We start from the raw sequence: 13,590 nt of genomic DNA on the forward strand, positions 1-13,590 counted from the left end.
ATTTCGCACTATTTTTGTAGTACTGTTACAAAAAAATGAAGAAGGTTATGAGCAACCTATTGCATTCTTCAGCAAGTCTTTGCAAGTAGCAGAGCTTAGGTATGACATCAATAAAAAAAAGCATATGCACTGGTGAAAGGAGTTAAGGCTTTTAGATGTTACTTAATGGGAGCTACTGTCATTACTTTTGTTCCTGCTGCTATTGTGAAGGACATCTTTTCACAATAGGAGGTATCTAGTAGGAGGTGTAGATGGATTAATAGGATACAAGAGTTTAACATTGATATTCAAATTACTAAACTGGTTAGGGGTCAAGGTTTGGCTAAGTTGATGACAGAAGCTAATCTAGAGGCAAACCAAATTAATCAACTTGATGACAGTTGCAAAGACAATCTTTGTGATATGGATATCTCTGACTGGTACAAAGACATATTTTATTATTTGCAAAACACGAAATCTCCATCAAAGTTAATAGATAACTAGAAAAGATCCCTCAAGTTGTAGGCTATAAGGTATGTTATAGTGCAAGGTCAATTATGGTGGAGGAATATGCAAAGGGTACTTTTGAAGTGTGTAGATGAAAATGAATCTAAAAGGATCCTAAAGGAAATGCATGAAGGTGTATGTGGTGGTCACTATATGGCAAAAACTACTGCCCATAAAATCTTGATAGCTAGTTTTTGGTGGCCTACACTTTTCAGAGATACTCATGAGTTCGTAAAAGTTTGTGATGCTTGTCAAAGGTTTAGTGGAAATTTAAAATTCTCTGGGAATTTTCCATTAAGACTAGTTGAAGTGTAGGCACCTTTTCAACAATGGGAAATTGATTTTATAGGTGAGATCACAAATAAATTCAGTGGTGGTCATTCAAGGATCTTAGTAGCCACTAATTATTTCACCAAGTGGGTTGAGGCACTCCCTACTAAGAATGCAACAAGTAAGGTGGTGATTAATTTTATTTTGAATAATATTATGACTAGATTTGGGTGCCCACAGAAGAAAGTAATAGATAATGCTATGTGTTTCAGATCAGAGGAATATAAATTTTTTTGCAAGAAATATGGCATTACAGAGTACACATCATCACCCTATCATCCTCAAGGGAATGGTCAAGCAGAATCAAGCAATAAGAGTATACTAAAGGTTATTAAAAGAATTCTAGGGGAAAACAAGAAGCCGTGGGATTCAAAGTTGCCATTAGCTCTATGGGTTGACATGGTTACTATGAAAAAGGCCATTGGATGTGCCCCATTTGATTTGGTTTATGGTATGCAAGAAAAACTTCCACAAAATAACCTAAAGGAGATGTATAAATTTGTTCAACTATATGAAGATGACATCATTGATGAAATGCAACTCAGAATGGATGATATATTGCAACTAGAAGAAACAAGGAGACAATATGTTGTTCAAAATGCCAAGTTGTAATCACAAATGAAGCATTTCTTGACAAAAGAGCTAGTAACAGGAAATTTGAAATAGGTGACATGGTACTGATGTGGAATGCTAGCTTGGAAGATAAAAGAAAGCATGGTAAACTTGACCCAATCTGGCTTGGCCCATATAACATTTGTGATAAAAATGGAGAAGATTCATATTTTCTAAAGGATTTAACTGGAGGTATCCTTGAATTTCTAGTTCGTGGACAATTCTTGAAGAGGTACTTTTCTTAAAAGTATCTATTTTCCATGAACAATAGTTTTAGGGTTCTTGGTTTTCCTGTACATTCTGTATATTTTGTAAATCCTTGTAAATAGTCTCTCTGTACACTTTGTTTTCTTGTTTCTTGTTTCTATGTGTTGCTCTATGCTCTTTGAAAATGTTGTCATCCCTATACCAAGTATGTGGTCTACTCTCCCAAAGATTCTCAATTCTTGCATAGACTCAAGTAGTCTATCATCCCCAGATAGAGCCACTGTTGGTTTGATTTTTTACATATTATTTTCTCTTAGAATCATGATGAAAAAATTAGATGTGAGTTCTTTTGTTAGGTCCTAGGGTTTTAGGTTTTAGTCTCGTATTTTTGATATCTTTTAAAATCTATGTAAAACCCTAGGTCTTACATTTTAAATCTTATTTTGGCACGAAAGTCTTAACAACAACTGAATAGTCTTTCCTACCTATGTTGAGGTCATTATCGAGTCCTTTTGAAAAATCTTATCCTGCCATTGGACCTTGTTAGAATCAACAGATGTCACGTACTCACTATAAAAAGTTGCAAGGTTATTTCCTATAGCGATGTAGTGACCATTGGAGAACTATGTCCTAGTGTTGAAAAGTGAAGTCTAGCACTGAAAAAACTGTATTAATATGAAGGCATTATGGTCACATGCTATCTCCTAGGATTTTTAGTGTTAGAAAGGATGCATGAGGAGGAATTCGCAAATGGTGTCACCAAAATTGAAGTTTCTCTGGCAACTTGCTAAGTCGCTATCAAAAAATCTATGCAACCTGTTAGTAGCGAGGTAGTGACTAGTCGAAAGGTTGTGATTTAATAGAAATTTTAAAAAGAGATGGGCCTCAAATAAGTGATTCTTCAAAAATGAGTTGTGTAGATTAAATGACACGGTGGCTTCCTACTTAGCATTTATAGGCCAGAAGTTTAGACTCCGCTGGAGCTCGCTACGTCGCTATTGGGAAGTTTGTGATTTTTTTCAGTAGCAAGGTAGCAACATGCCTAAAAATGAAAAACATGAAAAATTCAAGGAAAAATGATGTCATTAGAAATTAAATAATATATATGTGTGCCAGCATGTTAAGACAACTTAGCGACAACAATATCTTGGACCCACTCCCCATGCATAGAACATGTAAATGATTCTAAATCATCAGATCAAGCATAAATTGATGATACTCACTAACTCACTATGGAAAGATGTGTGAAAGTTATGTATAGTGAGGTAGCAAGTTGATGACACATGTCCTTAGTCATCCATGGGCCTAGTTTGAAATGCCAACATTAGAGGAAAGGTACAAATGGAGTTATTTTATTGGGTTGACTGCCAATGTGTTAAGAGAAAATGCAAGTCAGCCCAATTTTCATTCCATGATTGTAGGAGTTTTCGAAGATCAATGGTTGGTGCAATCCTGCAATATGGAGATGCTTGTTCAATAAGGAAAGTGGGTATGCGCCAGCTTGACACGTGGAAAAAATAATGTCAAGTATTCATTTTCTCAGGAGGTGATATGAGACTTGCTTGCATGGAGGTTATCAGAAGGCACAGATTCACATGGAGCTTTCCCATTGGTTAGTGTAGTTGACTGGGCATTATTCATTTCAAATTTGGTATAGTCGTTGATCTTGTCTTGATCAACGATTGGTGCTTACCTACTATTTTAAGATGCAAGAAATTTAAGGAATGTGGGTAAGTGGTAATGCGACATGTGGCCTCGCTCCTAAGGACATAAAGTTTATTTATTTTTGAATTAGAACCACCCGATGTGGTGAAAATCTATGGATGAAATTTAAAGCTGATTATAATTTGGAGGTAACGGTTACTAAGAGTTAAATATGGCATAGAGCTCATTCATGTTATTTCAATGCTCGAATATAATCTACGATCTCACCATTATTTGAGCTATAGAATTGCAAGAAATTAATAGAGCATATAGAAGTTTCAGAGCCAAGGTACATAAATTTTATCCAGTGATCCGGAGAGTTGCAGTGGGAATTATACAAAGAAGAACTGCAAATTTAATGTTGCAGATGAAATTGCAATCAGATTTAGATATTTTTTCATCTGATTTGACTTCTCCAACAATTGTATGGATGAATTGAATGTTTTTGGAGGTGGTTGAAGCAATTGTTTTTTCTAGCAACTACACAGTGTTGAATTTCATGGCAAAGCAAATGTGGCATGTTGAGATCAAATTTTTGGAGATTCAATATAGATTGTGATGATTTCTTGATATTCCTTCATGAGATATTTGCATATTTTTAAGTGGGGATATATCAGATATTTTGGCATCATTTATGGTTTTCAAAGTGCAGGTAGACGAGGAAGTTCAGTTTCAACAACTCTAGATTGAAAACTCTTTTAGTGGGACACACGTCAAATTCAAATTAGAGACCCAGAAAGATTTTCTCTCCTATATATCTTCCTTTTCTACTTATTGTAAGGGTTCCAATTCTTTGAAAATTTCAGGTGGATTGTGAGACTAGTTTGGTTCCAATTTCCTGAGTTTTCTCATAGTTGTGATACCAATTTTTCTTAGTATTCTCTAGTTATGAACAGCATATTATATCTCTTTTGAAGCATTCCATATTATACAGTCATTCTTGGTGTTCTCTTTTGAATTTTGATATACAGATGATGTATTATTTTCAATGAAATTAATGCAAAGAGTTTAACCTTCTTAGTTTCATTCTGATTCTCATCTCCTACTTCTGTTACTTGCAATGTTCTGTGCTTATGAACTAAGGTCTTGAACATAGTCGCAACACCTTAAGGTTGTATATCAGGATGAATTTTTTGTTGGAACAAAGAAGCCAAGTAAATGCTTTTTTATACTGATAGGGTTGCAGGTTACACTAGAAGGATTTTATAATATGTATGAGAGTTTTTATGAAGACTGATGTCTTTTTGCGAGTTAAATAGATAGATCACATGCTTGAATACATGGTATAATTTAGGTGTCCATCTGCATGTTAAGGTTTAGTTGATGCCCAATGGATAAGGGACTGGTAAGCTTGAGGGATGCATGTTCTCTATTGTTGCATACCCAAGTTATGCTGAGATACAAATCTTAATCGAATATCTTTCCTTTTTGTTTAAGAATTAAAAAAGTTTTCCCTCACCTAGTTTATCAGGTTCATATGCTCTATTAAGTAGCTATTTCATCCATGGATGCTTGCATAAACATAGAGGATGAAGGGATTTTATTTGTTTTCTAGATTTAGTTGTATGCCTTTACATTGGTATCATATAAAGAGTCTAAGGTCCACCCACCTAGGTCTAATAGAGCCTAAACAAGAAGAAGTATTTATCCTTATAGTTGGCCCAAGACTGTAGCCAAGTGCATCCATCATAAGAATTTTCTATCCTTAGATGTATTCATTTGGTTTCTTGGTTATTTCCAAAATTGTTAAATTAGGAGCCAACAGAAGCTCTCTACAATCTCCTTTTCTCTTTTCAGATCATTTTGTAGTTGTTCATTATGCATCTTTAGTGTAGAGATCTCAATGTCTTTCATATTCAACTCATGATGTGCATTCATCATTTGACTTAAGGTTTCTAGCTACATGTTAGAAATTCTTTCAAGCTCAATTGTCTTTTCCTCCAGTCTATTGCTAAGATTTCTTTTGTCATCTTCTATCATGGTTTTGTCCTCAATGGATCTTTTCTTTTGTTCAGTTACCTCACAAAGCATCATGGCTTGTGATTCTTGTACAAGGTTGAGTATTCTAATTTCTTCTACATGAGCTCTATTCTTTTGCATCAGGTCTGCTATTACTGCATCAAACTCTTTGGAATCTCTATTTGAAAATAGATTTGAGGTGTCAATCTCCTTGTATTGTGTGTCATTCTCAGCTATGGTAATCTCTTTTCTTTTTTTTTAAAGGATTTTCTCAATTCTACTCTAGCTTCTTCCAAATCATGTAAAGCAAGTTGTATGTCAATTTCTTGATTCTCTATGATCTTCCCAAGTTTGTAGACTTCTATTCCTACATCTTTTCTCCAAGATTTAAGGCTCCTTCTTGTGAGAACTAGGCTCTAATAACAATTGCTGAAATTAACAAGTGGGAAGATTTACTTCTGAGGGAGGGGGGTGCGGCGGTGTGGGTGAATTAGAAGTAGCTAACTTTAACCCTTTTAAATTAATTTAACTAAAACCATTCACATGCATCTAATCTATCTACTAAACTTGAAAGTAAAGACATGCATGAAAATAGACAACACACAAATTTGGTAACCCAAAAACCCTCCAAAATGAGAAGGTAAAATTGGGGTGTGGATGACACCCACAAAATATCATTGCAACAATGTGTAACTGTTCAAGGTTACAATGTTTGACCACTTCCAATGGTTTTTCCTGTGAAAGGCTTGTCCTGTTAAAGATTTTTACACTCTATCAAAAGTGACCTAGTTAAACAATTTCACTACCCTACTAAAAGTAGGCCTAGCTAGAGGACTTCAGTACATTCACTTGGAATGACACCCTATTAAAAGATTTACAAATGGTTTTTAGGCCAACCAAAGTCCATAGGATTTCCATTATCTAATACAATTGCTAGAGAGTATTAGAAATTCTTTAACCTGATAGATTTGCAATCTCCAATTGCTGATCCCAGATCCTTGTTCTACTCTGGTTGACCTGATCTAATATGTCACTCTTTGATATTTTGATACTCTATTCTTGATCAACTGAATGTTGTAATGATGTTCTGTTTCTCTTAGTCTTTTCACACTTCCCTTTGAATTTCACTATAGTTCACCCATACACTTCATTCATCCATAAATACAATGGGGTTTTATCCTCCTTTTAAGGATTTCAAAGACTTAGGGTTAGGTATGAATCTACGATCCATATTAAATATTTATTTCCTGCTCATTCTTTGCACTTTTCTTATTGGTTGCATGCCTTCTCCATTTTTCTTATTCGCTGCATATTGATTGCATAGGAAATGTAAAATATTTGTTCTTATCCTTAATATCCTTCAAGATTCTTCTATGTCGGCTCAAAAATTGGTTTACATAGGTGTTTGTGTAATTGCAAATAGCTATGCCCAATTTGTGTTACTTGGCACTTGTTACCTCTAATGCTTAGCTCTTATAGAAAAATTGGCTCACTCAGCACCTATAGCAATTATGTTCCACTTGGCTTCTATAGTGACTCGGTACTTATACTTTGCTTAGAACTTGATCTTCACTCGGAACCTTAAGATTGCTCAACACCTATTGTAGTTTTGTCTGGCTTAGCACTTGAATTTACTTGGCATCTATACACATTGTACTTGGCATGTGTTACTAGATCGGCATGACCTTAGTAAACATCTTAAGTGTGTTGACATGAAATAGTCAAAACCAGTCTTAGATTCAACAAGCATCACTTCAGAAGAGTGAGAATAAGTAGCATGTTACTGGTGGTTTTTCTCAAATTGGGTTTCCACATAAAATCATTGTCTCAAATGTATTATTGATTCTATTATGTTTCATGCTTACTTTTCTAAAAAGTTGATTTGACAGTAACCTACAGAGTTTAAGTGATTGTACGATATAATGGATGCATGCATGAATGTGTTTTATCGATATTGTAGTGCCTACCCTCGTTTACCTTTTTCTAGATACATTGTTGCTATTATTATCGAACTATGTTAGACTAGTTTTATGTTGATGAATTAGTAGCATTGTTTCGAGACTATCAGACATTATGTTATGGATTTAATTGATATATGATGAGATTATTTAGATTCTACATTTCATGTATGCATTTCTTTCAGTCATTGATGATTAGTTAGATGGTTTATTATCTCATTTGTTTTATTATGAATACTTACCCCATACTTGCATGTGTATGGTGTGCATGTTTGTTCTTATTGTATGGCATTTCTGATATGGTTAAGGAAGGGAGTCGTAGTCACCTGCTAGTCGGGATCTACATGATGCACCACTTTCTACCATTTCCTATTTAGCTTAGCATTATATATATTGTATGTACATGCATGGTTTTTATGTAGGTTGTAGGTATCGGGTATCAACTTCCCTGAATTGCCAGGATGAGCGTACCCTATTACACTATCTCAATGATAAGAGAAGGGAGATAAATTCTCAAGTCCAAATCCCAAACCCTTAAACCATTGTCTTAGAGAGATAGGAGAAGTATCTAAATATTTTACCTACCAAATGTGTCGGATGACATAATTCATGATTTTTAACCCTTTGGACTAATTTTGTATGAATTGTTCTATGATGGGTTTTCATATTTTATCTTGGAGGTCTATGGTGAATTTTCTATTAATTAAGTCTTAATAAATAGATTTAATTAATAAATTAATTATTTGGAAAAAATCAATATAATATCATGATCTTTGATATTTTGACTATAATTAATTAAATGAGAATTAATTGAGAAAAAGAATTAAATAAAATAAATTAGAAATTAAAATTAATAATAATTATAAAATAATAATAAAGTAATAAATAAATAATAATAATAAAAGTTATAAAAATTAAAATGAAAGTTATAAAAATTAAAAAATTAAAGTTATAAGCTTGCCTAGGAGTTAACACACCTTTTTATTTCTCATATGTCAACAACACGAAGGTTAGCGCACAAATTAAGCACATGGTGTCTACAACCTTATGACTCATCTAGAAGGCTGGAAAAAAGCTCGTGCTTAGTTGTCTACACCTTCTAGTTGTTTCTAGAGACATTCTAGGAGCTTCCTAAGAGTCCTTTATATTCGGGCACTCCTAGAGGCTTAGGGAGAGCATTTTTGGAGGACTCGAGAACGTGGGAGAAGGAAGGAGCTTGCTCTACAGTTTCTAAGGAGAAGTGAATTAGCATCAGAATCCGGGTAGACTCTTGTGGTTTTGCCCATGTTATTTCCGCATCTTGCACTTCCTATCTTCTTCGTGTCTTACATATGTTTTTGTAGGGTTTTTCCAATTTTGGTTGTATGCATTCTTGATATGGGTAGTTAAAATCTATTTGAGAGAACCTTATATGCATAGATTTGAAGAGATTATGGGGCTAGGGTTTAAACTGATAGCTAAATCCATTAGAGAATTTATTTAGTAAATTTGGAGAACAAATATTTTATGAAATTTCTTAAAATTGAAAGCCTTTAAAATTGTGTAGATAAATACATGTTTATTCAAATCTGCATATATATATATATATATATATATATATATATATATATATGTTATTAGTAATTTAAATTATCATAATTGATAAATGAGTTGGATTAAAGGATCATCTTTTATAATAATAAATTATTTTGTAATATTATAGTCTCACTATATATATAGGCTCAATTAATTGATTTGGATTATGAAGAAAAGATGTTATGGAATGAATTGGTAATTCTCATGTCAAAATTTACTATTTAAATTTGATGGGGGATGTTTTCAAATAAAATTATATAAACAAAGTATCATTTTAATAATTGGAAGATCGAGTTTTAGAGTTATAAAGGGAAACCTTTATTTACCAAACATATACATGGGTTAGGAAAATGTACAAACATTCCTCCATTCAATATCTAAAATTGGAAAATGAAAACTAAGACCTCCACACATTACTCAACTATGTAATTTTAGCAAACCAAAACATGTGCTTGCACACATTACTCAACTATGTAATTTTAGCAAACCAAAACATGTGCTTGCATTGTGTTTTTTTTATGCTATCTATTTTGGGTTTTGGGTTGACTAGTGTTGACCAGTTATAGGATGTCTACTAGAGGCTCGGGGGTTATGATTGTGATGTCATGATGATGTCTTAATTGTGATCTTTATAAACTCAACCATGGTTATGTGATGGTATGCTCTATGAGATGTTGTATTTTCTGATTGTTATTGCTTTTCAGTCTTCTTGTGTGAAGCTGAGATTCATATCTATGAGACATTTGACTTAAACATTTTTGAGTCTTCGATCAGTTATCCTTGGATTACTTTCCAGTCACCATGATGAGACTGAAATTTTAATTTATGATGTCATGTTGTGACATGTTTTGAATCGACCATTTTGGAGTCTTCGATCAGCATGATTTTGAGATATATTTTGGTTATTGAAAACCAATGATTATTATGATTATCAGGGATACCTTCAGTTGCCAATAGAGAACTGTTGTGGTCATGATTATCTATGATGTTTTTCAATTGCTTATGGAGATTTGATGTTTATATTATGTATTATCTTTTGTGATTTTGAGATTTATGATTTCATGAGCTTAGGGTAGGTTATTTTCTTGTAGTGTCGAGAAGTGGCTTGCAATGGGGACCGGGGCCCTAAGAGGCTGCCAGGGTAACTCATTGTAAGTTTTTTTAATAAGTGAAAATATTCATACCTAATACTAACTAAATGAACCTAAAAAGATAATTTTTTTGTTCTCGTCCATGCCTCGAGTGCTAGTACAGACTATGATGGGAGTAGAGAGAACGGTTGGTTGTGACCTTGCATTCCATAGTATGCCTTATTAGTATGAGAGGATACTAGTGGCCGCATAGGAATCAGTAGGGACCCTAGAGTCCTAAGCTAACTACCAAGGTATTCTACATGATTAATGCGATGACACTTGCCCGCTTACAGAGTAGGTTTCCTACATGTCATTGTGTGCCTCTGGGATTAGATGTTAGTTTTTTTATTGGAACCTTTGAGTTAGTATACTTTTAGGATTCCTGAACTTATAGAGATTTATGCTATGTGATTTGGATAGCCTATTTGGGACTTGAGATTATCTCCATAGCACGATGGGAGTGGACCACTTAGGTTCCACGCGGTCAGGTGGTAGTGTTTTCCACTCTTATCATTTGAGATCCATTTGAGACACCATTGCTGATGCATTCTTTGTTGGCATCTATCTTCATGGATTATGATGGTGAAAATGTATCCTTATATTGATGATTTTCATATGTTAGATAATGATATCTTATGCTTATATTTTCATGTTAGATTACTTTTTGCATATGATGTAGTATGTTTTAGGAGTGACATCCTACTATGTTAATACCGATGATCTCCTCGGTGATTTGGAATGTTACGCACGAAGGGATGGCTAGGACCCACGTTGGTCTAATGATGTTATTTACAGTTGGGAGTAACCATGCACTTAATTTATTATGTTTGATCATTTATGATGGATTTCTATATCTTCTATGATGTTGAATGACATGTGATTACCTTTACTTTGTTGCATCATGGATTGGAATAGGATGATGTACTTTATTTCACATATGTATATTCTTTTAAGCCTATCATACCCTATGACATGTACAGTGGATGATTGAGCATTTGAAAATGTAATTTATGAACATTGGACTTTTCATTATTATTTCATGAGGATGTGATGATAGATGAATATATAAATTAGATGTGATTCAACGTTAAGGGATCCATGGAGAATGTAACCTGTTATGTTTATGTTTACTTTTAAATGGTTAATTTTATTGCTTCCATTATTATGCATAAGTTTTATATGCTATTACTTCCATGTCTTTTTTTTTTTATAAAAAAAAAATGCTACCAAACTTAATGAAATTCTAGGTTAATTCTTTGGATCCCTTGGTGGGGCATTACAGATATGGGTTCAATAAGTTGTCGAAAGTTTTATTTTTACATCTAGACCTTGGATAAATAATTCACTTTAAATGTACCTTTCTCTAATTTTACATGATATTTCAAGACTCTAATCAGATTTTCAAAATCAAACAACCAATATCACAAAGATCCACCAAATTTCTCAATAAACCCCAAATCGGGTATGCCAGAAATAGTGCCAAAAGCTTCATAGCTTCACCTATTATTAATAAATCTGAAAGTGGAAATTTTTACAGAAGTTTGATTAGCATAACAGCCTATAAAAAAAAATTTCAAGATCTTTATAAGATGCACACAATAGCTCCCAAATGGAGGACAAAAATAATGCTCATCGGGCTCTCGAAAATAGCACAAAATAGCTCAGAATCACCACAAAAACTTAATAATCTATCACAGAAGTATAATAATATCCAAATAAATATATTAAAATATATTTTAACATTTTAAAGTTTTATATACAGCAGAAACCCAAATTGATATGAAATACTCAACCAGAAACACAAAACTCTTACAAAAAAAACACCCGAAAACCCACGAATCTGCACTGTTTAGCACAAAGGAAAACTCTACATGAGCATGCACATGGAATGGATTAAAACTACCATCCTTAGAATTCATAAAAACTTGTAAACTCTCATTATTGGGTCTCCTTCTCCACAGGTTTGGCAGCCTCTGAAGAACAACAAAGAAATGAGCAAAAATCAAGTTCTAGAATGAGCCCAAAATGACTCCAAACCCCTTAAAAGAGGGCATAACCCTAACTCAAATCCAAGAGAGGTTAATAAAATATAATTTAATAATAATTTTTATTTATTAGTCCATTGGTTTCCAAATATTAGCCCCTTTTGCTGAAACTTCACTTTTTTGGGGCCTGCCTGCCTTAGCAAAGTTTATTATTTTTAATTATTTGAAAAGGGGACATGACAAGTCCTCCCCTCTCAAATATTGTTTGTCCTCAAGAAATGAAGGTTGTAATTCTCAAGAATATTTTCTCCTTCCCAAGTTGCATCCTCTAGTGGTAATCCTTTTCATTTGACCAAATGCTCTATGATGCTCCTGTTTCTCAATCTTTTCTCTCTTGTATCCAAAATCTCTTCTGGTATCAAAACTAATTTCCCTTCATCATAAAGAGGTGGTAATTCTATAGATACTATGGTTTGCTAGCCTAGAACCTTCTTTAGAAAAGATACATGGAAAATATTATGTATTTTTCTGTTTGGTGGGAGCTCCAATTCATAAGCTACCTCTCCTACCTTCTTGACGATCTTATAAGGCCCATAGAACTTTGGCTTGAGTTTCTCTGCCCCACTCCTCTTCAAGGTGCTTTTCTTATATGGCTACAACCTAAAAAATACCAAATCTCCCACCTCAAAATATCTGTCAATCCTTTTCCTATCAGCATATAACTTTCGTTGGTTCTGTGCATATTGTAGATTATCCTTGAGGGACCTTATTATGTCTTGGCTTTGCTTGACGAAATCACTTGCTGCAAGTACTCTGCTATCAGAAAGTATTAGATCAACAAAGGAAAGGGCATCATAACCATAAATATCATGAAAAGGAGACATACCAATAGACATGTGATGAGATGTATTGTAACAATACTCCCCTAGGTGTAACCATTTCACCCAAGCATGTTGTTGATTTGAAACATAGTTCCTCAAATATCCCTCTATCCATTTATTAACTATCTTTGTTTGTCCATCTGTTTGAGGGTGATAGCTAGTACTGAGAGTGAGTTCAGTTCCTGCCAAATGAAAGAGCTCTTTCCAAAAAGAGCTGAGGAATCTACTGTCTCGGTCACTAACAATGTTTCTAGGCAAGCCATGTAATCTAAAAATTTCCTTGAAGAACAATTCGGCCACTTGTGATGCCTTTAAATCAGATGTTATAGAAAAGAAATGTGCCTACTTAGTTAGTCTATCTACCACCACATATGTGCAATCCTTACCTTGAACCTTGGACAACCCAGTGATGAAGTCCATGGAAATACTTTTCCATTTTTGTTCAGGAATAGGAAGTGGCTACAACAACCCTGCAGGAAAATTTTGATCACTCTTGCTTTGTTGGCATACCATACATTCCTTAATGTGTTTAAGGACATCCTCCTTCATACCCTTCCATGAAAACCGCTCTTGAATTTGCCTGTATGTCTTGAAGTATCCCTGATGACCAGCCAAAGGTGTGTCATGAAAGGCCCTCAATATTCTCTCCTTAGTTTTTGATCTTGGCACTAAGAAGATCTTGTTCTTGTAATAAATCAATTCATCAACAACCTTGTACCTGTTATCATCCACTAACTTATCCAAAATTGTGGTGGTAAAG

This window comes from Cupressus sempervirens, chromosome 2 (assembly GCF_028749045.1).
Source record: "Cupressus sempervirens isolate cs-2001-9-10 chromosome 2, ASM2874904v1, whole genome shotgun sequence".
NCBI classification, from domain to species: domain Eukaryota; kingdom Viridiplantae; phylum Streptophyta; class Pinopsida; order Cupressales; family Cupressaceae; genus Cupressus; species Cupressus sempervirens.